The sequence below is a fragment of the Carettochelys insculpta genome, chromosome 30 (assembly GCF_033958435.1).
Source record: "Carettochelys insculpta isolate YL-2023 chromosome 30, ASM3395843v1, whole genome shotgun sequence".
In the NCBI taxonomy this organism is placed as follows: domain Eukaryota; kingdom Metazoa; phylum Chordata; order Testudines; family Carettochelyidae; genus Carettochelys; species Carettochelys insculpta.
This window is the reverse complement of record NC_134166.1, coordinates 14,684,817-14,711,230: the sequence shown is the minus strand read 5'-3', so window position 1 is coordinate 14,711,230 and position 26,414 is coordinate 14,684,817. Positions and strand designations below refer to the sequence as shown.

The following is a 26,414-nucleotide window of genomic DNA, read 5'->3' as shown; positions in this document are numbered from 1 at the left end:
TCTACCTACCCTGCCTGTCTGGACTGCTGCTGGTAAAACTGCTCCCCTGACCCCCACCCTGCATGGGCCGTGCAGCCCCTGGTTCCTGTGAACAAAGGTCTGAATTCCCAGCAGCTCCCGTCGAGGCCCCTGCGTACTGCCTGGGAAATGCAGGAACCACTGCATAGCCCAGGGTTTGCACAGCGTCTGGGTGGGCGTCTGTGCCTGTAAGTCACCGCTGGCTGGACTCTCTCTGTGCATTAGCGAATTCACCCAATAAATCAGGATCCCATTTAAAAGCCCTCGGTGCGTTGTTCTGTCCTGGCTGCTCACTGCTGAGCCCGTCCACGCGATACTGCGGCACTGTCAGATACATTAGCTACATAAGAATTAGAGAGTGTGTGGGTGTGTGTGTGGGGAGGGCCGGGGGGAGGTGTAGCATTACAATTCTACCTTCCAAGAACACCATGGAGGTGGCACACAGAAGCCCTGAGAACTTGGAAGTGCCAGGACATATGGTCTTGAAAATCTCCAAGTACGAAGGCTCCACAACCTCCCCAGGCAACTCCAGTGCTTTGTCCCCCTGACGGAACATTTTCCAGACATCCAGCCTAAACCTCCCTTGCTGCAGTTTAAATCCATTGCTTCTCACCCGGCCCTCAGAGGTTAAGGAGAAATTCTTTTCTTCCTCCTCCTTGTCACAACCTTTATGCACTTGAAAGCTGTTACCATGTCCCATCTGTCTTCTCTTTTCCCAGCAAAATAAACCCAGTTCTTTCAGTCTGCCCTCACAGCTCACGTTCTCTAGAACTTTAATAATTTTTGTTGCTCTTCCGTGGACTTTTTCCAGCTTCTCCACATCTTTCCAGAAATGTGGTGCCCAGGACTGGACCCACCGGTCCAGCAGAGGCCTAATGAGTGTTGAGTGTGGCCAAAGAATGATTTCTCCTGTCTTGCTCACCACACTCCTGCAATAAACCCCAGAATCATGTTTGCTTTTTTTTTTTGGTTTGCAAGTGTCACAGTGCTGGTTCCCATTCACCTTGTGGTCCGCTCTGACTCCGAGATCCTTTTCTGCCGTGCTCCTTCCTACACAGTCACTTCCCATTCTGTATGTGTGAAACAGAGTGTTCCTTCCTAAGTGGAGACTTTTGCATTTGTCTGTATCGAATTTCATCCTGTTTGCCTCTAATCATTTCTCCAGTTGGTCCAGATCATTCTGAATTATAATCCCATCCTCCGAAGAACTCTCAGCCCCTCCCAGGCTGGCATCATGACCAGACTTTTCAAGCCTACTCTCTGTGCTGATTTCTAAAGCATTGATGAAGGAATTGAACAGAACAGGTCCCAAATGGATCCCTATGAGACCACACTCATTATGCCCTTCCCACATGACTGTGAACCATAGATGACTACTCTCTGGGAATTGTTATCCAGCCAGTTATGCACCCGCCTTATAGTAGCTCCTTCTAGGTCGTATTTCCCTAGTTTCTTAATGAGACGCTCATGCGAGACTAAGAAAAGCCTTAGTAAAGTGTAGCTATACCAAACCTACCACTTCTGCCAATCCACAAGGCTTGCTACCCTGTCAAAGAAAGCTACCCGGCTGGGTTCATACGGTTTGTTCTTTACGAACCTATATTGACTCTTACTTTTCACTTCTAGATGTTTGCAAATGCATTGCTTAATTATTTGCTCCAGTATCTCTTCTGGTCCGGATGTTAAGCTGTCTAGACTGCAGTTCCCTGGGTTGTCCTTATTTCCTTTTTTATAGATGGAGTCATGGACTCCCAGGTCATGCCCACGCTTGGCCTGTACAGTCGCCAGGGGGACACCCTGCCCGTGAGTGTCACAGCCCCTTCTCAGGGGTCCACTAGCTCTGGAGCCCCAGGGCTTCCACTCCCAGAGGAAATCAAGCAGGAACTCTCAAGACCTGTAGGCCCGACTTTCCTCAGCCACGTGGGTCCTGCCTGATCACTCGGCCAAGTCCGGACATCCCCTCCTTCCAGCTGAGCCTCCAGTAGCTATGGGACCATTATGCCCTTTCAGCGTGACTGTGAACCACTCCCCTATCCTCTGTCCAGGAAACCAGGGTTGTCTGGGCCCCTCTCCTCTCCAGCCTCCTCTCCTCCAGCTTTGCTCCCCCTCTGGCTGGAGCCACCGGTCAGGGCATCGGGGTCCTCTCGCCGCAGCCCACTGTCCTCCCATTGGCCAGACCCGGCTGTGCCACTTGTGCTGGGTCTGCTGGGGGGGTCTCTCTTTTCCAGCCACTGTCCGAGGCCCCTGTTCCGTCCTGGTCCCTGTAACAACAAACTCCCACTCCACTCGGCTCATTAAACCAGTAGCACACAGGAACACTGGGACCGCCGTCCCTTGGCCTGCAAACCCTTAGGAGCCCCCACAAAGCCCCCACTGTGTCGCAGGTGGGCACTACATGTGCCCTCTGCTAGTCCTCTGGAATATCTTCTGCCTGCCATGATTTCTCAAAGATAATATCTAGCAGCACAGAGCTCTCTTCAGTCAGCGTCAGGAAGCATTTCCACAGGCCCCAGTGATCTGAAGGCATCTGGTTTGTCTGAATCATTTTTAATTTCCCTTTTCCCCCGATTTTAGCTCCCGACCCTGCCCCGTTCACCTTGTGAAGCATCCGGCTGCCACTGTGTGTCTTTGTGAAAACCAAAATAAAGAAGGCATTAAAGATTTCTGCCAGTGAATTTGAATTTCAGTTTGCTAGGATGATTGTCTGCTTGAATTCGAATTCCAGTTAACCATGGCAGTTAATGTGTGTGTGTGTGTGAGAGCACCTCCCCGACTCACCAGGGGTAGGAGGGACCAAAGGAGAGAAGGCGTCACAAGCCAGAGGCTAGCGACCAGTGGGAGTGTGACCAGCTGGGAGCTGCTAACAGGGCAGTTTACCTTAGGGGGAGCCCCATGTTATGATGTTATTTCTTTTTTTGTAGTTTTCTTTCTCTTCTGCCCTTCGAGGCGGCTCTAATATCTTCTGAGCGAATGCTCTGAAGAAAGGGGGAAAAGGATAGTGACAAGTTTACAGACAAGTCGAATGTTGTGACCTGCACAGCATGTGCTATGGTTGTTTTCGTCCCAGAAGTTAGAAGGGATTTCGTCTGTACCAAGTGCAAGCTGGTCACCATCTTGGAAGAAAAGGTTAGAGGACCTGAGGCGCAAATATCAACCCTCTGGTCCATCAGAGAAGGTGAAGACTTCCTCAACAGAAGGCAGCATGTAGTCCTGCAGGCACAGCAGGCTGAGCAAGCAGTGAGGGCAGTACAAACCGAGGAAGAAAACTGGAGGCGTGCAGCCTCCAGGAGAAGAAGCCAGGTCAGGTATCTCCAGTTACAGTGGAGGTAAGCAGCCACTGTCCAGCTCTCTGCAGAGGTACTAGGATGGAGAATGCTGGGGCAGAGACCTCTCAGAGAAGGGATCAGAAGAAGACCCCACTGTCTGGAAGTCAGGGGATGAGTAGTCCTAGGGATGGCAGTTCTTTGACCACTATCCCCAAGAGACAGACAGTTGCTGGTGGTCGGGGACTACTTCCTAAGAGGGACGGAGTCATCCCTCTGCCATCCAGACCTGGAATCTCAGGAAGTTTGCTGCTGACCAGGAGCTAGAATCCAGGATGTGACAGAGAGACGCCCAAAAATCATCAAACCTGCGGATTATGACCCCTTCCTGCTTCTCCATGTAGGAACCAATGACACAGCAAAGAACGACCTTGAGCAGATCACTCTGGATTATGTAACTCTGGGAAGGAAGATCAAGGAGGATGGAGTGCAAGTGGTGTTCCCGCCCCCCCCGCCCCCCATTAAAGGAAGCGGTACAGGAAGGGGTCACCAAATCATGGAAGTAAATGTGTGGCTGCGCAGGTGGTGTTGGGGGGATTTGGTTTCTTTGACCTTGGGATTCTGTTTGGGGAACAAGGACAGCTCAGAAGTGATGGGATCCACCCAACAAAGAGAGGGAAGAGCATCTTTGTGGGCAGGCCTGCAACCTAGTGAGGAGGGCTATAAACTAGATTCTTTGTGGGATGGTGATGCAAGCCCTGGGGTTAGTGGAGAAGGAAGAAGATACAACAAAGGAGGACCACTTGTCTGAAAGGAGAGAGTGGGCCAATCAGCTAATTATGTAAGGTATTAACACACAAATGCAAGAAGAAGAATTAGAGGCCCTAGCATAGGCAAAGCAGCATGAGGTGATCAGATAAGGGAGACTTGGTGGGGTGACTCACATGACTGGAGCACCGTCATGGAAGGGTATAAACTGTTTAGCAAGGACAGGCAGGGGAGAAAAGGAGGAGGAGATGCAATTTATGAGAGACAAATATGATTGCTCAGAGCTCCAGTTTATGGAAGGAGAAAAGGAGAGAATGACTTTGGGTTAAGCTCAGAAGCGGAAGCAACAGAGGTGATGTTGTGTTTGGTGTCTGTTATAGGAGGGCACCCAATCAGGGAGATGAGGTAGATGAGGATTTCTTCAGACAACTAAGAGAAGCTTCCAAATCACAGGCCTTGGTTCTCATGGGAGACTTTAACCACCCAGACATTTGTTGGGAGACCAACACAGCAGCACACAGCCCATCCAGGAAGATTTTGGAGAATGTTGGGGATAACCTCCTGGTACAAGTGCTGAAGGAACCTACCCGGGGCCGTGCACAGCTTGACCTGCTGCTCACAAACAGGGAAGAATTAGTAGGAGAAATAGATGTGGGTGGTAACCTGGGCTGCAGTGATCATGAAATGGTAGATTTCAGGATTCTGACAAAAGGAAGAAGGGTGAGCAGTAAAATACAGACCCTTGATTTCAGAAGAGCAGACTTGACTCCCTGAGAGGACTGATGGGCAGGTTCCCCTGGGAAGCTAACGTGAAGGGGAAAGGAGTTCAGGAGAACAGGGAGTATGTTGAAGAGGTCTTGTTGAAGGCACAGGAAGAAACCATCCCGATGTGCAGTAAGAAAAGCAAACATGGTAGGCAACCAGCTTGCCTTACAAGAGAAGGGCTTAATCTTCTAAGGTAGCCCAAATCCTAGGTGAGCAGTGAGAGTGAAGTAATTCTGTTTAAAGTGAGAACAATTGCAATTCCTGGGGCTTCTGTCTCTAGGGACGTAGGCAGAACCACCCAGGTAGAGAGATGGCTCCTGAGCAATTGGAGCACAAATAAAAAATACTCTGAACCGTCATAGAATCAAACAGAAGTGTAAGTAGAAAGGAGATGGATAGTTAGTTGCGGTCAGGGTTTTTGGTTATTTTAAATTTTGGATGGACTGTTGGCTTACCACCTTGTTTTTGTTATTGACTGCCGTTTTTCTCTTTTGTGTCACTGTTTTAACTTGATGTTTTTCTCCTGGAACTTTTAAACTGCATCCCAGGGAAATACGTTCTCTGCGTGCAACCCATGATTTCTTTTTCTATTGTTTTATGAATAGATCCTCCCCTCCCCGCTTTCTTTTTAAAGCAATCGCAGGTGAATGGCTAGTGCGTGAAAAGCGGAGTGTGTGTGTCTACCTTTGGTTGGAAGCTAGCTATCAGATTACAGCTCTTTGTCAAAGCTCTCTCCTGAGGCAGAGTTAAGAGCCTGGGTTGCCCCCACAGGAAAACGTCCGAGTGTGTCTTCTACGGGAAGGTGGGGGGTATTTTCTCACTTTACCCTCCCAGAGCCAAGGGATCTGTGACCTTGGAAAGTTTAAAGTAAAGCCCGTGAATAGAGAAGGTGTTCTGCTTGTCTCCGAAGGGCCCACTTTCTACACTTGAAGTGTGGGGTGAGGAGGACCCCCTGAGAGAAGCAGAGCAGCACTCGTAGAGGTGGTGCACAGAGTGCAGGCCAGGAGCTCAGCCCACCTCCCGGGCAGGTCTCTAGAAGCACTCCTAGAAGTCAGGGAACGGGATACAGAGGCTCTGCCCCTACTGGGCACGGCTCTGTGGCTGGAAGACCACAGGGGGAAGGTAGAATGGGGACATAACCTCTTTAATAAAGAGTGTGTGTGGTGGGGGGGACTGCTTAGTTTGGGGGAACAGGAAGGGACCTGGGGGGTTGCTCCACTCGGACTGGGGCTGCTGATCTTCAACCTGAGCGGGGCAACTTCGACATGGCCATCCTAACCATCGATAGCATCTTCGAGGTGAGATCCTTGGCTGGCAACGCCCAATTAAGGTAAATTAAGATAAATTAGAAAGAAATGGACACTAAAATGTGTTTTAAAACATATATTAAGGGACAAATTTACAATAAGAAGGGAGAGGGGAGTAACGAGTAATGATCCAGTTAATTAACACAGCAGCCCTAACATAACGCACAACAACTATAACTTACGATAACCATAACCCCCAGTAACCGCAACAGTTAATTAGGCCTGAAGCCGAGGAGCCAAAATATCTAAAGGAGAAGGAAAGAGAAGATAATACTGAGGACCCTGGGCAAGACCGTTGCGCTATTTGAAAGCTCTTTGGGAGGAGCGCCAGGGAGATCCTGCAAAGAGGTGGAGGACAGCTTCACTAGCTTGCTGATGAAAGATGACAAGAGGGAGGTGACTCCAGGCAGTAGCTGTCTGAGGGACCTGCTCTGATGGAAATGCAGCTGGATCTTACACTGCTGCTGAACTGCTGTTTTACTGCTGCTCAACTCCCCACTTGATTGACAGGAACAGTCTTTTATTTGACGAATGGTGCGACAGTTCTGTGGTTAAAGGGCAGGATGCTCCACCTGAACCTGGACTGACCCAGCCGGCCTGTGCTGCTGTCATCTGACCTCTTCACACAATGGATTCTGCCTATTCAAAATGGAATCCCACAGGAGACCAACACACAACATTGTTATTTACAGAAAAATCCCTCACAGCGTCTTCGCACTAAGGCAAATCAAACCAGCCCAAAAGTATCTCTGCCAGCCCCACTGGCCAGCCAGAAGCTACCCAAGCAAACCTTCTGCGGCTGTTCCAACTGTCCAGACCAACAGCCCCCGACTGTCAGCTGAGAGGTTCTTAAAACCTATTTCACCGACTCCACACAGATTCTTCCAGAGCAACAGTCCCGGGTCAGTATATAATTGGATCTGACCCAATGCACCATGCCAATGCCAATCCTTTAGAATCTAAAGATTTATTAACAAAGAAGCAAAGAACAGGGTGAGAGAAAAATTGTCAGTGCTACATCACGAGTCAATTACAGTATTAATACAGGCCAGAGATGTTATATGCTGATTCTTGAAAATCTTCGCAAGCATCCTTTTGGGAGATGGCCCCCGTCCAGTCCAGACAGGCTTAAATCATGAGGACCGAAAGAAAAAGATGGTTCTTGCCAGGGCTCATCTTATAATTTTCTTTTCTATGCAGAGGGAAGATTCCTTTCTTCTCCCATAGGTCCTGGCTTACCACCTGACTTGGTGGGCTACTGGGGCATGTTGCCATTCCTTGCAGCCCAAGAGCAAAGGCCCATGTTTCTAAAACATGTATTTGGTGTCTGAGCCTTTGTTTAGCTCATCGCCTAGGCTGGGGTGGAGATAACGCCTTCCGTTGTGTACGCTTGGCTCTAAAACATTTCCAGTGCAGCTATAAAGCCAATTTGTGTAACTTCTCATACAAACACGTCACTGACATATAAGTAACAGACAGATTCAGGGCATCGCTGGCCTTCATTAGACACCTCGTTTGGCCCTCCTGGCACAAGATTTGTTGCAACTGTATACTGGGCTTTTCTTCTGCCGCATCGGCCCAGAGTGATATTCCGGCACCTTTTTTCAAACCCTGGCTGGGCGGCCGCGTCCAAGTTGCATCTGGCCCTTGAAGATCCATTTGCTTCTCTGGATGCCGCCGCCTCTGGCTGACTGCTGCACTCCCTCCCCTCGCTGAAATGCCGCCGGAGGGGAGCCATGTGGAGGAGGCAGTGGCAAGGCGCCACATGTAGGGGGTGTGGTAGTGTGGGTGAGGGAGCCAGGGCAGCGGCTTGCGGGCGTGTGGGGTTTAAGCTTGGAGTGAGTTGTGGCCGTGTGGGGGGCAACAGGGCGGGGGAGTCTTGGGGGTCAGGCAGGGGGTTGGGCCGTGCAGGCTGGTGGCTTGGGGGCCTCACATGGCGGGTGAGCTAGGGGTTAAACCGCCGGGGGGGCAGCTTGGGCCCCACATGGTGGGCAGTTAAAACAAGGGGGGGCATCTAGGGTCCCGCATGGCGGATGGTTTAGCCACTGAGGGGGCAGCCTGGGCCCTGCATGGGCGGGCATTTGGACCCCTCGGGGTGGGGGTAGGTAAGCCGCTGGAAGGTGGCTTGGGCCCCCATAGGGCAGTTTGGGCCCCACACATCACACCCCCTCCCTGAGCTAGTGTCACAATCTGGGTGTTCAGCGACCCCATGCTGAGCTGCTGGGACGGGTGGGAGCGGAGCTGGGGAAAGAATCTGGGAGACTCCTGCCTCCCGGGAGCTCCTGCTCTAATCACAATACTCCACTGCCCTGCCGGGGGGGGGATACAACTCAGGGTCCCCCCATGATGGTCCCTGCAAATTGGTTAGTCAATAGGAATTAGAGATGTAAAACCCCTTTCAGTTAGTCAACCATTTCAACTTTAAGTAGCTAACTAATTAAACTGGGGGAGGGCAGCCACTTTTTGCATTCTCACAAATATGTTTATACAAAGTTATTGTATAAGAGCAAATAATTTTATGAACTATTAATAAAAGCAATAACAAAACCAAAATTCATATCAAATAATAAATTAAAACAAAGCCTGAAAAACATCCAATATACCTTAAAAAACTATAATAATTGATATTTACATCTTTGTGATCCTTTGTGTGGTGGCAAAGAGGATCCCCACCACATCCAGCTCAGCTCCCTTCCCTGCCCTCCTCCTCACACAGCGGGCAGCAGCTGATGCTCTGTGAAGCGATTTCTGCTATGCTGCCCGGGGCTAGGCCAGCCCCCTTAATATCAAAGGGCGTGACAGCCTCCTGCACGATGTAGTGCTGCAAGACCAGGATCACCACCACCTTGAAGCGTTGGACAGCGTGCACCAGGGCTGGGTGCGCCAGGGTGTTGGTGTGGCTGGTGTACAGAAAGGAGACCACAGCCAGGAGGCTGACGGCCATGGTGCAAGTCCAGGAGAGCAGGTCAGCTGGCAGCACAGGCTCCTGGGGGAGGAACACGGCTAGGAAGCACAGCAAGGTCCCCAGTGCCACAAAGGTGCCCGTGGGCAGCTCTGACGGGGTCTCCATCTCTCGGAAGATTGCCAGTGTGAGTGCCAAGACGACGCCACCCAGGGAAGACATGATATAGCCGAAGGTGTTGGCCAGGCGGGAGCTGCTGTTGGGACCACCATGATGAGCAGCCCCACGGTGCTCCACAGACGGCTAAATCAATTGTAGCAGCTGAGCAGGTGGTTGCCCACACACAGTGCCAGTGCTGCTGAGCCCACTCGGGGTGAGCCCTTGAGCACGGTGGTGGTTTTGCTGCTTGGCAGAGCCCTGAAGGATGTGTAGGTGCAGGCCACAGAGACCATGCTGGGGATGGCGTATATCAGCAAGCTGCCCAGGCTCAGCCCCAGCATCTTTATACAAACAGACACACAGGCATGCGATGTGTAGCTCCCAGTCCATACACTGTAAAGGGTATGACTAGTTATGATTTCCTGTTAGAGTTCCTTTTTATTTGGTGGTCCTGAAAGTGATCAGTTTGTCTTTGTGTGAGTTTGACATGCCTCGGACAGAGGGTCTCAGCACAGCCTTTGACATAGTGTCTTTTCCAGGCCCACTGGTGGCATGGAGGGTTCTGAACAAGCCCACCTGAGCTCCTCTCCCTGCCCTCCTCCTCCTTTTCTGGTGGCCGGCAGCTGACGCTCTGTGTGATGATCACAATGATGCTGCCCAGGGTGATACTGGCCACTGTCAAGTGAAAGGGTGTGATGGCCTCATATAGGACGTAGTGCAGGGTGTTATTCCCCCATTTGTCCTCTCAATAGATTTGTGGGATTGTCCCAATTTTCTGAAAAACAAACACACACAAAAAAAGAACATACCGCTGCTGCTTTGGTGACTGCATGGTGGCTTACATGCTTTTTTCTTTTACAAATATACTTTGATTCCTATCTTTGCTTACTCCTAGAATTACCTTGGTGCTCGTTTGTAGGCAGGCCAGGTTTTAATGGCTTCTGTCCGTTAAAGGTTTGGATTGAATTACCTAATTTTTCATTCTCAAAATCAGCAGGTGTACTTCAATGTTCCCTCTTACACAGCAGAGTAGGTTAGCAAGTTTCTGCTGTGTTAAATCATTCTGGGTTTTCCTGGCGCTGGCTGCCTCTTGTACCAGCCAAAACTTGGTCTGACAAAAGATATTGAACTTTATAAAGCCCTGAGGTAGCTTAATACAAAAAGCCAAGTGACACTAGTTACTTGTGTCTGGCAAAAAGTGTTTTGTCACTTTTCTAGCTTTTAGGGCAAAACCAGTTCATTTTACACTACAGTTTCCCATCAGATCTTGTGTGCAGCAAGATGCCCTCTGTTGAAGATCCAAAGGCATGCTTCAGGAGGAGTGCGAAGAACATCCCAAACACTGTCGGAGCAAGCACGCATCCTTGTTTGACGCCGCTCCTGATTCTGAAAGCATCCGATAATGCGCCATCATATTGGATGGTTCCTCTCATGTTTTCGTGGAACGACTGGATCATCTTGAGTAACCGTGGAGGACAGCCTATCTCGTGGAGCAGTTTGAACAGACCATCCCTGCTGACCAAGTCAAAAGTCTTGGTCAAGTCGATGAAGGCTATATAGAGTGGCTTCCTCTGCTCCCTGCACTTCTCCTGCAGCTGCCTTAGAGAGAAGACCATGTCAACGGTAGACCTCTCTGCGCGGAACCCGCACTGCGATTCGGGGTACACCCTCTCAGCAATCTTCTGGAGTCTGCCAAGGATGACGCGAGTGAACAGTTTACCAGTGACGCTTAGGAGGGAGATTCCATGGTAGTTGTTGCAGTTGCTTCTGTCTCCTTTGTTCTTATACAATGTTACAATGTTAGCGTCACGCATATCCTGTGGAACCTCACCCTCTTTCCAGCACAGGCACAGTAGCTCATGCAGGGGTTCCAGGAGTGTGTCCGCGGCACATTTGATTACCTCTGGCTTCAAAAACTGCTGGATCAGTTCTCCAAAGCGTGCAAGGACTTTGGGCTTACCATCAGCCTAAAGAAGACAAACTTACTCGGTCAGGATGTTGCTGAATCCCCATCAATCAGCATTGACAACTATACGTTAGAGGTCGTCCACGAGTTCGTTTACCTCGGGTCCACCATCACTGACACCCTGTCGTTGGACACTGAGCTAAATAGGAGGATCGGAAAAGCGGCCACAACTCTGTCCAGACTCAGCAAGAGAGTGTGGAATAACAACAAGCTGTACACTCACACCAAAATGCAAGTCTACAGAGCCTGCATCCTCAGCACCCTCCTTTATGGCAGCGAGACTTGGACCCTGTATGCCCGCCAGGAAAAGAGGCTGAACGTCTTCCACTTACGCTGCCTCAGGCGCATCCTTGGAATATCATGGAAGGACAGAGTTACCAACACTGCCGTCCTTGAGCAAGCTGGAATCCCAACCATGCACACCCTCCTCAGGCAGCGTCGACTCCGCTGGCTTGGCCATGTCCACAGGATGAACGATGGAAGGATTCCAAAAGACATCCTGTATGGTGAGCTAGCCTCTGGCAAAAGACCCCCTGGACGCCCCCAGTTGCGTTACAAAGATGTCTGCAAGAGAGACCTCAGAGAGGTAGATGTCGAGCTGGACAACTGGGAAGAACTAGAAGACGACCTCAGCAGATGGAGGCAGGGGTTACACAAGGGCTTTCAGAAGGGCGAGATGAGGATCAGACAGCTAGCAGAGGAGAAGTGAGCACACAGAAAGCACAATAAGGACTTGCCAGACACCCACTACATCTGCAAGAGATGCAGCAAGGACTGTCACTCTCATGTGGGTCTTCATAGTCACAATAGACGCTGTAAATTAAGTCCTCAATTGAAACTTTAAAGGGCGCGATCCATAGTCTATGCAGACTGAAGGATGCCTACTACTACTACTAGTTCATTTTAAACGTACAAAACAGAATTTTCACAAATGTTCTAAAATCCTCACTTATGTACATTATATATATTTACACACTGATGTATGCATACATTCTCTGAACATTTCTTATGCGATTTTTCCATAGCAGTGCACAGGTTACATTCCCTTCATTTGGGGTAGTTATGTTAATCCTCTTATGTTCTTTTAGCAAATGTGAGTAAAGTGTCCACAATCAAATTCTTATTCAATGGTTTCTTTTGCATGGTTTATTGACAGCCAATTTTTTTGGAACAGGGCCCATTTTTCCTTCAGAATGAGTGCCAGGAAACCAAGAATTCTTGTTCTTGTAGGCTTTTTAGCATTCTTTCAACAAGTGCTCAATTCTATCCAGACTGCAGAGTTAACGTTTCGGTCTTTTAGGACACTTGCATTTCTTCCACAATGCCAACTTCATCCGTTCAGATATTACTATTCCAAGTGATATTTAAGGACTTGAATTTCTAGTGCTGGTACTTACTGCTTACTCCTGCCACAGTGTCTTCAGTGGCTCTATCTTTTGTCTGCCTGCTTGTCTGGGCTTGATCTTACTTTTCTTGCTGGTTTTCTGGCCCTTTCCCGGGGACACAGGCCATTACCAGTTTAGCACGGAAGATGAGCTTGCTAATGAGCCCCCACATTGCTGGGTTCTTTTTCTTGGGTCAATCTGAATGGTGACTTTTGCAGTCAGCTAATTTGTTTTTAAAATGCTTCATGTAATATGATGGGTTTCTGGGAACAGCTAAGGAAATCCATCCAGAGTATTCTTTGCTTGAAACCAGTCCACTTATAGCCCCAGGTGGGAGTTTTCTGCTCACTAAGGCAGATCCAATCAGCCACAGAAGTACTCTGCCAGCCGCACTAGCCAGCTGGAAGCCACACGAGCAAACCCACAGAGTTCCCAGCTGCTCTACCCGGCCAGACCAACAAATTCCAACTTGGGTGAGAGGTTTTTAAAACTTATTTCACCAACACCACACAGATTCTTCCATGCCCCAAAGGGTCCAGCCACACTCCCCAGTCAATATATACTTAGTTGTTATCCAAATCACCATGCATTCCAAATCCTTTAGACTCTAAAGTTCATTTACAAAAGAAAAAAAAAGGATAGGGTGACAGAAAAATTGTTAATGAGAAACTTTACATATATCAATTACAGCTGTTAATGCAGGCCAGGCCAGTGATGTCATCTGCTAGAAGTCTCTGAAAATACACCCAATAAGGGGTATGATTCCCAGTCACATAGTTTTAGTTACTGGAGAATTGGCGATCTGGTCCAGCTGGAGTCTGCATGCTGGAATATGGATCTGTGGAACAGGGACAAAGATAGGGAAAAAGACCAAGCTCCGGGTGGATGCTGGTAGGTTTTTCTTATAGATTTTTCTATGCGGAGCGAAAAATTCTGTTCTTCTCCCATACATCTTGGCTTATTACCTGACCAGGTAGGTTACTGTGCTGTGCTGCCTTTCATTGCAGCCCCAGGAGGGAAGCCCCACATTCCTGACGTGTATTGTCTGTCTGGATCTTTGTCTAATATATTATCCTGGCTAGAGCTGAGTTTACACCTTCTATTGTGTATGCTTAGCATAAAAACATTCCTAATACAACTATAATACAACTAAAATCTATAACTTTAATAAAACATGGCACAGTTATATAAGTAGCAGACATAGATTCAGGGCACCCTCAGCTTTCATTAGACAACTCACATGTCCCCCTGGCATAATATTTGGAGCCAGCTGAAACACCGGGCTCATAAAATGGGTTCCATATCCAATATAAAAACCCAGTGACAAGACACTTCATCACAGGATTTCATGACAGCCAGACTGCGGCAGTAGCTCTTATTGAGATGAAGAGGTTTATTCTCAAGTGCTGCATGGAGTAAGCATCAACCAAGGTATTGTCAGACCATAGGCTAGATCTAAACATTTGCAATATTTCTTCCAAAATAGACTTTACTTTTTCTCCTCATCGCAAGGGGTTTCTGAAACTTTGCACCAATGTACTTTGCAGTCTTGACTCTTATTTGTCTTGCACCCTTAGGACCCCCCACAAGGTAGAACGGAGACACTAAACTTCATTCATATTTGGGCTCAGCCCTACTGTGACTGAGGGGTGGGGGCAAATTTAGCTACAACAGATCAGGAAAGGGATCTTGGAATTATAGTGGATAGTTCTCTGAAAACATCCACGCAGTGTGCAGCGGCAGTCAGTAAAGCAAATAGGATGTTAGGAATAATTAAAAAAGGGATAGAAAATAAGACGAAGAACATCTTACTTCCCCTATATACAACTATGGTACGCCCACATCTTGAGTACTGCGTGCAGATGTGGTCTCCTCACCTCAAAAAAGATATGTTGACGTTAGAAAAAGTTCAGAAAAGGGCAACTAAAATGATTAAGAGTTTGGAACGGGTCCCATATGAGGAGAGGCTAGAGAGACTGGGCCTTTTCAGTCTAGAAAAGAGGAGACTGAGGGGCGATATGATAGAGGTATATAAAATCATGAATGGTGTGGAGAAAGTGAATACAGAAAAGTTATTTACTTGTTCCCATAATATAAGAACTAGGGGACACCAAATGAAATTAATGGGGAGCAGGTTTAAAACTAATAAAAGAAAGTTTTTCTTCACACAGCGCACAGTCAACCTGTGGAACTCCTTGCCAGAGGACGCTGTGAAGGCCAGGACTCTAACAGAGTTTAAAAAAGAGCTCGATAAATATTTGGAGGTCAGGTCCATAGATGGCTATGAGCAAGGGGTAAGGTATGGTGCCGAGCCTTTTGTCGAAGGTGGGAGATGGATGGCAGGAGACAAATCACTTGATCATTGTCTTCGGTTCACCTCCTCTGGGGCACCTGGCACTGGCTACTGTCAGCAGACAGGATACTGGGCTAGATGGACCTTTGGTCTGACCCAGTGTGGCCGTTCTTATGTTCTTATGGTGCAGTTAGTGTCGTTCCGGGGCTCCAGGCCTCTATTCAGTTTGCTGGCCGTATGGCAAGGATGCCGTCGCCCTTCTTGGTAGGAGGTGGTGGTGGTCTGGGGGGAACCTGGGCCCTGCCCACTCGTTCCGGGTTCCATCCCAGGAACCTCGTGTGGCTGCTACCAGCGGGGAATGACTCTCTTCGCTCTTTATCACATAGCTCTTCTTCCTGGGTCGGTTCCTCGGTACCATCTCCATGTAGTGGCAGCAGCAGCACATCCCCCTTCCTTGATCACTCTCCTCCCTTCTAGTGCCAGCAACTCTATGACCGAGGGAGCAAGAAATCTAATTCTCCCCCACTTTTTACCTGGCCTCCTACCCCCTGGGGGTAGGGGGCAGGTTTCATCTAACAGAACTTGGCACAGACAGGGCTGAGAGTACAGAACACTACTTGGTAATTATTCCAGGTGTGGGTGATAATTGATACAGTTCATAAGCTGAAATCGCAGGATACCACCAGCTCATTAAAAAGACCTTGGTATCCTCACAGATACAGACCTAAGTTCAGGAAAGGGTCTAAGATGACAACATGATGGTTAAGATTTGATCTAACCAAACCAGGAGGTATGGGGTGGTGGGTCGTGTCTAAGAAGTGTCAGAGGGTGGTAACCTGACAAAGTCATCAGTAAAATGGGCTTTGTTTGTGCCTGTGTATAACGTGACGTCTGGGGGGAACCATCTTTGTCTGGCCTAGGCGGGCAGTGGAATTCCCACTGACTGTGTCAGTCCGTTGCTGCAGGTACCTGAGTGCATTGTGTCAGTGCAGTATACTGTTGTTTATATTTTGCAAGAAAAAGGGGCTGCCAACAATGGTGGTGGTGGTGAGGGGGTTTGGTTGACATAACCCCATCTACACGACTTGTTTGCTGACAACAGAAGCCTCTGCTGCAAGCATGATCGTGTCAGAATATGCAAATGGGACACATGACTATGCAAATCAGCAACCATTTGCATTGTTGAGCGCTCCCATCTGCATGAGCCTGCCGGCAGCAGTGCACAGTGTAGACGTAGCTAAAAGGTGTAGACCTCAGTAGCATTAGAAGAGGATGTGTCTCTGTATATTAAACAGTATCCTATGCCCCAGGAAGTTAAGGAGTCATCGAGAATTTGCAAAAGTGAAAACAATCCACAGTGTTTAGCACTGAATGCGGCACCTATTTGGCCAGTCAGAAAACCTGATGGAACATTAGCTATTGACTCTGGAGTGTTAAATAAAACTGCGAAGTGGGGAGCTCCTGAGCTGTTAGATGTGGTGTTCTTGGAAAGGAAGTGGCTCACAGTGCTTGATATGGGAAATGGATTTTAGAGTTTGTCTCTGGATCTAGAATTCTGGTATCAAAGAGCTTTGGTGTTCTCGGGCATGCAGTACTGTTGGCATGTTTTGCCTCTAGGATACTGGGACCCCACAATCTTACGCACTGCTGTAAGAAGAATGCTGGAGAAGGAAGGCTTGTTGCAACTATGGAAAATAGTGCACTATGGGGATGATATCTTAGTGGTCAGCAATACAGAGCAGGAATATGAGAAATTGATGAGACAACTTTTGAACTCTTGCCAAAAGTAAGGTTTGAAATTTAACTCCTCCAAGTCCCAGATTAAACACAGAAAAAGGCAGTACCTTGGGATCCAAGAAGTGAAAAGGGAAGGTCTATTGACTGTTAAGCGTATTGTTAATCTTCCAATGCCAGCACACACTAAATCACTGCAATCTTTTCTGGGGCTGACAAACTTTTGCAGAGTATTAATGGTCGGCTATTCAGAGAAGGCAGGTCCACTGTATGAGTTCTTAGCAAGACCTCAAGCAACTAATACATAAGAAAGTTTGAAAAAAGGGGTTAATGAAAGCACCTGCTCTGGCTAATGAATTTTCCCTTTGTATTGTATCCTAGTGTAAAAAAACTTCTGTATGGTTCATATGCTCCCTTAGGATACTGGTGGTGGGGATACCTCTGTTGCATACTACAGCAGTGCTCTAAGAGCTTCTGGCGGTAAATTTGGAATCTGTGAACAAACTGCACTTGCTGCCTATTGGACACTACAAAAAGCCCAGAAACATATTATGCAGTATGAATTTAAAAAATTGCACGTAGCTCCGCATTCTTATAGGAGAGAGGAGCATTTGTCTGGTTTCTATTTTCACAGGTATGCTACCTGCCTGGATATGGATGCTGTTGAATGCAGTGTGGGTTATCCAACACACAGAGGGACTCTCTGATACCACACAGGTTAACCAGAAGTATGCAACGGTCTGGAATTCATGGATTGAGATCCTACAAGCTACCACTATGATACAGGTTGTAGTAAGTACAGGCCCAGTATGAGGCCTTAGGCCTGAACTAAAGTAATGGTCAAGACTTTGCTAACAGAAAGCAAAGTTCAGCTGTGAGCTAAAGGAATGCATTGCTCACAGAAGCTGGCAAGAAGAGGGTTGATGTTGCATAAACATATCTAACTAGCATATTGAAGTATGAACATGGTACCAAAACACCCTACCCTGGGATATTCCACAGATAAGAAAGAACAGGCCAACCCATCCCAATGACAGGGGCAACAGGGTAATGCTGTCAGTGAAATGATCATCCCACGTGAACGCTTACAAAACTTGTTAATTGACCTGTTTCCCCGCGTGAAGTTCTTACAGCTAGATATACATGACTTGGTTGCAAGAACTAAGGAATCCCTAATACCAATAGCCCAATTGATTCAACAGCAGATAAGTGAAACTGATGTGGTGCACAGAGAGGTGGAAACACCCTGGTGGGCGATTCCAGAGGATGTGACTTTACATCCAGTGGTCTGCACTCTACGCATATTCCTAATGAGGATCCAGGCACTAACTGTTGTGTTGATAGGAATGTGCTGCTACATGATCTGTCAGACCAAGAAAGCTAAGTTACAAAGTCGAGTAAACAAAGGAATGGAAATGGCAATCAACACTGCTGTGGGACACCCAAACAGTCATCACATGGAGTGAGAAGTTAAAGCACAATAACCTACATTGGTATATCACAAAGTTATAAGACCTGTATTCTATATATTCCATATGCACATTTATTCCATAACACACATTTGTATCTCTGGGATAGTCTCTATATCCCCACGAAGCCCTCAGTAGGACAACAAATAGGTGCATGACACCCTCATCCCCACGAACTCAAGGTCCTGGTCCTAACATTCCCAGGCCCACCATAAGGGACTAAAAAATAATTGGATAATAAAATCTGCCTAATAGTCGTACAAGGGAATGTGCAGACTAAAAAGACAGATGGGGCATGAGTGTATGGATGGTAACTTAAGATAACCACACAACAGTGTTTAGCTCACTGGGTTATCTTTAGTCCACACATTATGCTTTTCTGGGGCGATGGGTAAACATCCTCCCCATAAAAAGATAAAAAGTGGGGGAATGTAGTAAGTACAGGCCCAGTATGAGGCCTTAGGCCTGAACTAAAGTAATGGTCAAGAAAGCAAAGTGCAGCTGTGAGGTAAAGGAATGCATTGCTCACAGAAGTTGGCACGAAGAGGGTTGATGTTGCATAAACATATCTAGCTAGCACAGTGAAGTATAAACATGGTACCAGAACATTCCACTGATAAGAAAGAACAGGCCGACCCATCCCAATGACAGGGGCAAAAGGGTAATATGATGGATAGAGTTGTTTTGTTCGAACCAACATGTACAAGGTGAGAGGCGGCACCTGACTACGTAGAAGGGTTGTACCTCAATATGTCAGGAGTGATGTGTAAATTGTTTGTACCTGTGTATAAGAATGTACTCCTGGGGCGTGGTCTGGGTCCGGCCGAGGGGGCAGCAGAAAGTCCTGCCACTGACGGAGCCAAGTCCATTGACCGTGGGTGCATATTTGTAGTATGCCCTGGCTTAGACTAAGAAGTCTACAGGGAACTACTATTGTGTCCAATATGGCAATAAACCTGGCTGACGCGCCTTCGCACCTTACTAGACTCTATGGTCATTGGGGGTTCTCTTCGGGTCTGCTGTGTCGGCTATCTGCAGAGCTGGGGCAGCACACAGAGGGAACACACGCACGCAGCCGAGTGCTACCAACATTGGAGAGAGCAGAGCACCACGCTGGTAGCATCTGACAACACAGGTGACAAGCCAAACTCATCCAGTTAGGACTATTTTAAAGTTGGTGTGTGAAGCAGAAGGAAGGCAACAAACTGAACATATCCACAGAGCCACGCCACTTGCTCTTAAGATGGCCTGGAGTGGACAGTAGCAAATATGAGTCAAGTTCATGAAATTTCTGTACAAAATACTGATGAGAACAGATGAAGAATTGTAAAAGTGCTGACTTTACTGGAGAGTACACGGGGAACATATTTTTGATTTTGGATGGTTGGCAATGCTCTTAATTAGATTGATCTATTTTTTGTTTTGTTTTGTTTTGTTTTGTTTGTGTATTTGTTTTTACTGTGATTTTAGAGACATGTTCCAGCAATGCCACCAGACTTCCAACACCTCCTGAACAGGCATACGTACCAAATAACGTTAAGCAGCTACAAAACTGGCCATGATTATTAGACCACACAGCTATCCTCAAACAGCTACAGTGGCATGGGGTACGTGTTGCTCCAAAGGTGCTGCATTTTGCCAAATTTGACAAAGTAACAAGACTGGACCATGAGGACAGTATAACTATCTGCCTGACGATGGCGCTTGCACGATGGACACAAAAACCGGTCAAGGCATATGATGCAAAGAGTGTGGACACTTTGGTCAATGACACATTCATACAGCTTTACCTCACTTGCATGAGGTAACTGAAATTAACTTGGACATGAATCAGGCTTGCTGGATGAAACATAAATGATGAGGGCTGTGTGAGTGCTATGCTATATTTGCTATTAACAACACCAAGGCTATGTCTACAATAGCACCCCCCTTTTGAAAGGGGGTGCTAATGAGACACTGCAGGATATGCTAATGAGGCACTGCAATGAATGAGTATGCAGCACCTCATTAGCATAATGGTGGCCGCGGCACTTTGAACATGCTGCTTTTGATCGCGTGTGGCTCATCTACACAGGGTCCTTTTCGAAAGGACCCCGCACACTTCCAAATCCCCTTATTCCAAAAACCAAATAGGAATGAAGGGGATTTTGAAGTGTGCGGGGTCATTTCAAGAAGGACCTTGTGCAGACAATTTGTTAATTCAACTTTTCCCTCCCATGGAGCAATTAAAGTTGGGCATACATGATTAGGTAGTGAGAACCGAGGGAGCTTTGCTGCCCAAAGCCCAACTTATCCAACAGCAAATGGAAGTAGACAGTGTCCAAAGAGAGGTGGAAACACCCTCTGGGGCTATTCCAGAAGATGTAACCTTCAGTGTATACCTTATGGTAATTCAGGCTATAACAGTCATAACCTTACTTGGAATGTGCAGGTACATGCAAACCATAAAAGCAAACATACAATACAGAATTAAGAAAGGAATGGACGCAGCTATTAACACTGCCGTATTTCGACCCCCATCAGTGTACCGAAAAAAATATTATTAACACAAAGAGAAAGAAAGAGAGAGAAAACAAGACAGAGAAAACCAGAACACTGTGGTTGTAAAAATATCGTACCACTTGAAATTGAAGTATGATTTGTGGAAACGGTAAAACACATAGATGTACATGAGTATATTTATAGGGTTATATATGTTGCTCATCTACAGCCACATATATTAGATGCTTAATTAGAGGTGTGATAACCATAGTTTAGTATCATTCATATATATCCACATATGTTAATCACTTAGCAAATGCTTAATTAGTAGTAATCATAGTATAGTGTTCTTATGTGTACGACAGTATATTTAGGCAGAATTAAGACTATAGCCCTTGTTTTAATTCTTAATTTCTGAGAAGTCCATTGTTCACCTTCACATCCCTACAGCACCCCACATAACACATACAGTCCTGGGTCTAATATTCCCAGACCTGCCACAAGGGACTAAAATACAATTGGCACATCAAACCTGTCCATCAGTCGTATAAAGGAATGTGCAGAGTAAGGGACAGGTGGGGCATGGATGCATGAACTATAAAGAAAGGTTTCCACATAGCAGCGTTCAGCCCACTAGGTCACCTTCCGTCCATGCATTATGCTTTTCCGGGCCTATGGGTAAACATCCTCCCCAGAAAAAACCCAGAGTGGGGGAATGTGGTAGGATGGGAGGCCTAAGCCCATGCAGCACAGGCCGGGTTTGAGGCCCGAGGCTTAGTAAGAATGGACTAAACATGGCTAAAAGCAAAGCTAAGCTGTGAGCAAGGGGCAGACCTCTGCTAACAGAATTTGGCACAGACAGGGCTGAGCGTACAAAACGCTAATGGGTGCAGGTGCAGAGCAATAATCGGTACAGTTCATAAGTTGAAATCACAAGATACCACCAGCAGGTTAAAAAAGACCTTGGTGTCCTCACGGATACAGACCTAGGTTCAGGAAAGGGTCATAAAATGGCAGCACGATGGATTAAGAGATGATCTAACCAAACCCTGACGTAAAGGGTGATGGGTGGTGTCCAGCAGCAAGTAGCATCAGAGGGTGGTAACCGACAACATCAGCAGTAAAATTTACTTTATTTTTATCTGTATATAATGTGATGTCTTAGGGGGGAGAACCGTCTTTGTCTGACTTAGGCGGGCAGTGGAATTCCCACTGACTGTCTCTCAATTGCTGCAGGTATATGAGTGCAGTGTATCCGTATAGTATACTATGCTTACTAACGGTTATTTGTACTTTGCTTTGCAATAAATCCTGGCTGGGTGCCTTCATCCTTCTCTTGTCTGTGGTCCTTGGGAAACCTCATGGAGTCTGCTGAGAGTATTGGTCCCATATAATTGAACACTCATGCAAGCAGCCTTCTGGTTATCATCAATGAAGCCGGAGATCCTGGAGCACACAATGGCAGTAAATCCAATGAACTAGAGTGTGCACGCCTTGATGATTGATCAGTTCAGTATCACAAAACAATTCTGTGGTATAAAACACTCATCACCGCAGTTGAACACTTCTGCACTATCATCAGCTTTTCTCACTTCGCCACTGGGTCTCAGAAACAGCGTATGCTGTCCCGCTTTTGCAAGTCTTCTCCCATGCAGGTGTGTGTATAAGAAGCACACGGGACCTTTTTTAGGGGAAAGGGCAATATGTCACGTTAATTGGGAATATGGAAGAGAAGCAGTTAGCACCTGCACCTGCACACATCCTGCAGATGTTGCATTGTTCCCAATCCATGGTGGCTTAAGTCAGTCTTGCTGGCCAGGCAAGGCTGCTGAGTGTGGAGTTGGGGTTCCTCTGAGACTCCTCCGAGGCTTGGCTTGCAGGACTGAACCCAGAGTCCCCTGGCAAGAGCTTCCCTTCTTAGACATGAAAGTTCCATTTTGAGTCTATGGGCTTTGCAATGTCATGCTGCAATCATCTGCCCTTAGGAGGTGTTCATCTGTTCATCAGAGTTTTCCTGTGATGGTGATTGTCAGGCTGCCCACCCTTGTCTCTCACTTTTGGGGTTTTCTGCTCCTCTCCAGGGTTCATCAGTGCTGCTAATTCAATTGGACACAATGTGTGTTTCCTCCTTATCTTCAACGTTTCCACTTGATCACCCAGGCATCTCTGATGGCCTTCACACACACACACCCTCCACTCACACCAAACTATTCAAACAATTGTATAGCGTTTCAGGCAAGCTCAATAATCACTAGAGGACACTAGTTAATTTGTGATGCAGACAAGGGATACAACTTAATTTGTAATGCTAACAGGGAGCAAAGCCTTACAGTACACATGAGAGACAGAGAAACAGGAGTTACAGAACTTATAAGCAACGAAGGGTCCTGTGGCACTTTATAGACTAACAGAAAAGTTTAGAGCATGAGCTTTTGTGAGTTAACTCACTTCTTCAGATGTGCATCTGAAGAAGTGAGTTAACTCACGAAAGCTCATGCTCTAAACTTTTCTGTTAGTCTATAAGGTGCCACCGGACCCTTCGTTGCTGCCACAGATCCAGACTAACACGGCTACCCCTCTGATACTTGAGAGCTTATAAGGATGTCATTATACATGAAATTATCCGTCATACTTAGAGTTTTATAACCAATACTAACTAAAATACATATTTTTTTTTCTACAGAGGGTCCCAGCACATGGGATGGGCATGGGGATCTCCTGCAGGCATGTCCATGGTCCAGGAGGTCCCAGCTACGCCTGGGACTTGGGGTGTCCTCCAAGTGTGTCCATGGGGCATAGAGTCCTGCTGTGCCTGGGACATGGGAGGGGGGTGTCTCCTGCAGGTGTTTCCATAGGATGTAGATTCCTAGCGACACCTGGCACATGGAGTCTCCTGCAAGTGTGTTTGTGCTCTAGGGTGAGGATTCCCAGTTAAGTGGTTAGCCTCTGACATCCCTAATATCAAGGTGCAGAACTTGAAGAAAAACCGCAAAACCATTCAAGTAACATACGATTTTAAAATTACGATCTGCGGAATGTTTCTGCCCTAGGTTTGTGCCTGTCTCGTTGTGCGTGAAGTTAGACATAAGTGTCTGTGAATGTGGCTAGAATTCTCAATGTGCTAAAAAAGGCTATTGGTGATACGTCAGGCACGCATCCGTGGGGTAGCCATGTTGGTCTGTATCTGCAAAACAAAGCGAAATCCTGTGGCACCTTATGGAGTGACACATTTTTTGGAGTATAAGCTTTTGTGGGCAAAGACCCACTTCATCAGATGCACTCGTCTGGGGAGACCAGAGGAGCTGGTGCTGTGGCAGAGGGTGGTGGGGAGCCCCAGAGAACAGGAGGAGGGGCATCAGTGGCATGATCAGCGCACCAGCAGACAACCCCAAGGGGACAGCTTGGACCCAGCCCAGCATCCCCTCTCCCCGCTCTGCTGGAGGGTCCCAGAGCTGGTGTGGAGTCTCCTTCTGCACAGTGACAAGGTGAACTGACCCAAGCTGCAGCAGAGGTTCCCCTGGGTCATTCCAATGGTCCCTGTCCCCCAGCAGCTGGATAGGCCCATGCCTGCTCCGGGGTGCCTTGCCATCGGGGATGGGCAGAGAGCTGTGCCTGGCTCCAGCAACTGCAGCAACCCCTAAATGGGACGAGCACCCCGGTAGTGGGAGGGTGCCTGCTGCAGAGGCTATGGGGTTGGGGGCACCCCGGTGGTGGGAGGGTGCCTGCTGCAGAAGCTATGGGGTGGGGGGCACCCCGGTGGTGGGAGGGTGCCTGCTGCAGAAGCTATGGGGTTGGGGGCACCCCGGTGGTGGGAGGGTGCCTGCTGCAGAGGCTATGGGGTGGGGGGCCCCCCGGTGGTGGGAGGGTGCCTGCTGCAGAGGCTATGGGGTGGGGGGCCCCCCGGTGGTGGGAGGGTGCCTGCTGCAGAGGCTATGGGGTTGGGGGCCCCCCGGTGGTGGGAGGGTGCCTGCTGCAGAGGCTATGGGGTGGGGGGCACCCCGGTGGTGGGAGGGTGCCTGCTGCAGAGGCTATGGGGTGGGGGGCACCCCGGTGGTGGGAGGGTGCCTGCTGCAGAAGCTATGGGGTGGGGGGCACCCCGGTGGTGGGAGGGTGCCTGCTGCAGAGGCTATGGGGTTGGGGGCACCCCGGTGGTGGGAGGGTGCCTGCTGCAGAGGCTATGGGGTGGGGGGCACCCCGGTGGTGGGAGGGTGCCTGCTGCAGAAGCTATGGGGTGGGGGGCACCCCGGTGGTGGGAGGGTGCCTGCTGCAGAGGCTATGGGGTTGGGGGCACCCCGGTGGTGGGAGGGTGCCTGCTGCAGAAGCTATGGGGTGGGGGGCCCCCCGGTGGTGGGAGGGTGCCTGCTGCAGAGGCTATGGGGTGGGGGGCCCCCCGGTGGTGGGAGGGTGCCTGCTGCAGAGGCTATGGGGTGGGGGGCCCCTCGGTGGTGGGAGGGTGCCTGCTGCAGAGGCTATGGGGTGGGGGGCACCCCGGTGGTGGGAGGGTGCCTGCTGCAGAGGCTATGGGGTGGGGGGCCCCCCGGTGGTGGGAGGGTGCCTGCTGCAGAGGCTATGGGGTGGGGGGCCCCCCGGTGGTGGGAGGGTGCCTGCTGCAGAGGCTATGGGGTGGGGGGAAGCATGTCGAGGCCTGGAAATAAGGCCTGGAAGCTCAGAGCTTGCAGCTCTTCTGGCTCCTTGAAAACTCTTCTCTGGGGGGCACCAGGAGAGCACCTGGGCCCTTGTCCCACCACCCCACGCTGCATGGAAGGAGGCTTCTATCATGGAGGGGCCTCAGGTAGCAGAAAGTGGGGCCGGTAGACCCTTACTGCAGGCCCCCTCTGCAGGAAGCCTGGGTAGATAGCAGCTCCGGGGGTGGGAGGGGACACACTGGGGCTGGTGTGTAAGGGTTTAACTCCCCCCGCCCCCCCCCACACTGGTGGTGGAGAAGGAGGACTATGAGCACCAGCAGAGGGAGCTCCAGAACCTCTGCAACCCCGTCAGCACCACCCTGTCCCAGAACACTGGTGCGGGGAGCCTGGGGGAATATGTGGGGGCTGCCCTGGAGCTGGTGGGGTGGGGGGCAGCCACTGCAGCCCCAGCATAGAGGAGGTGGGTTGGGACCTGGCTGTGGAGCCTGTCCTTCCCCACCCAGGGTGTCTGGGAGCTAAGCGGGGGCTGGGTTACCCATGGCTTTCCCATGAGCTTGTGCTCTGGCAGCAACCCCACTACCCCGCTCTGTTGAGGGTGAATCGGGCCCGCTCCCCTCCTCGCCGCCTTGGAACCTGGCTCTGCCGGCTCCGAAGGAGTTCTTGGGCCTGTTTCGTTTCCCTGCCCTCGCCCCTGCCGGCCAACGCGCAGGAAGCCCTTGGGGCAGAACTCATGCTAGAGATGGAACAGTCAGGGGGAGGTGAGAACCAGGACTCAATGGTTCGTTCCCCAGCTCTGGGAGGGAAGTGGGATCTAGTGGTTAGAGCAGGGAGGGGCTAGAGCCAGGGCTCCTTAGGGAGGGATAGCTCAGTGATTTGAGCACTGGCCTGCTAAACCCAGGGCTGTGAGTTTAACCCTTGAGGGGGGCCAGCTTGGGACCTGGGGCAAATAGAAAAGAAAATTGCCAAGGATGGTGCTGTGGGTGCGGGGGACTGGACTTGATGACCTCCGAAGGTCCTTTCCAGCTTTACGAGGCAGGTGTGTCTCCATATATGGTTGTTTTCCAAGCTGGGCCGGTTTGGTGGGTGAGGGGTGGTGCTTGGCACTAAATCCGGGCCCGGCGTGCCGTGCAGGTGGAAGGAAGTGCGGGGGAATGCAGGCTGTCTGCCACAGCTGGGGTGGAGCCAGTTGGTGCAGACTAGAAAAGCTGCATGTGGGAGGTGATCCCCGCTCTGGCTGCCAACATGAGGGCACACACCT

General features: G+C 49.1%; 1 pseudogene; it reads right to left on the bottom strand.

Annotated features, from left to right (window-relative positions):
* Positions 1 to 8,804: 8,804 nt before the first annotated feature.
* On the bottom strand, positions 8,805 to 9,523 carry LOC142004078 (solute carrier family 35 member G3-like; annotated as a pseudogene).
* Positions 9,524 to 26,414: the final 16,891 nt, after the last annotated feature.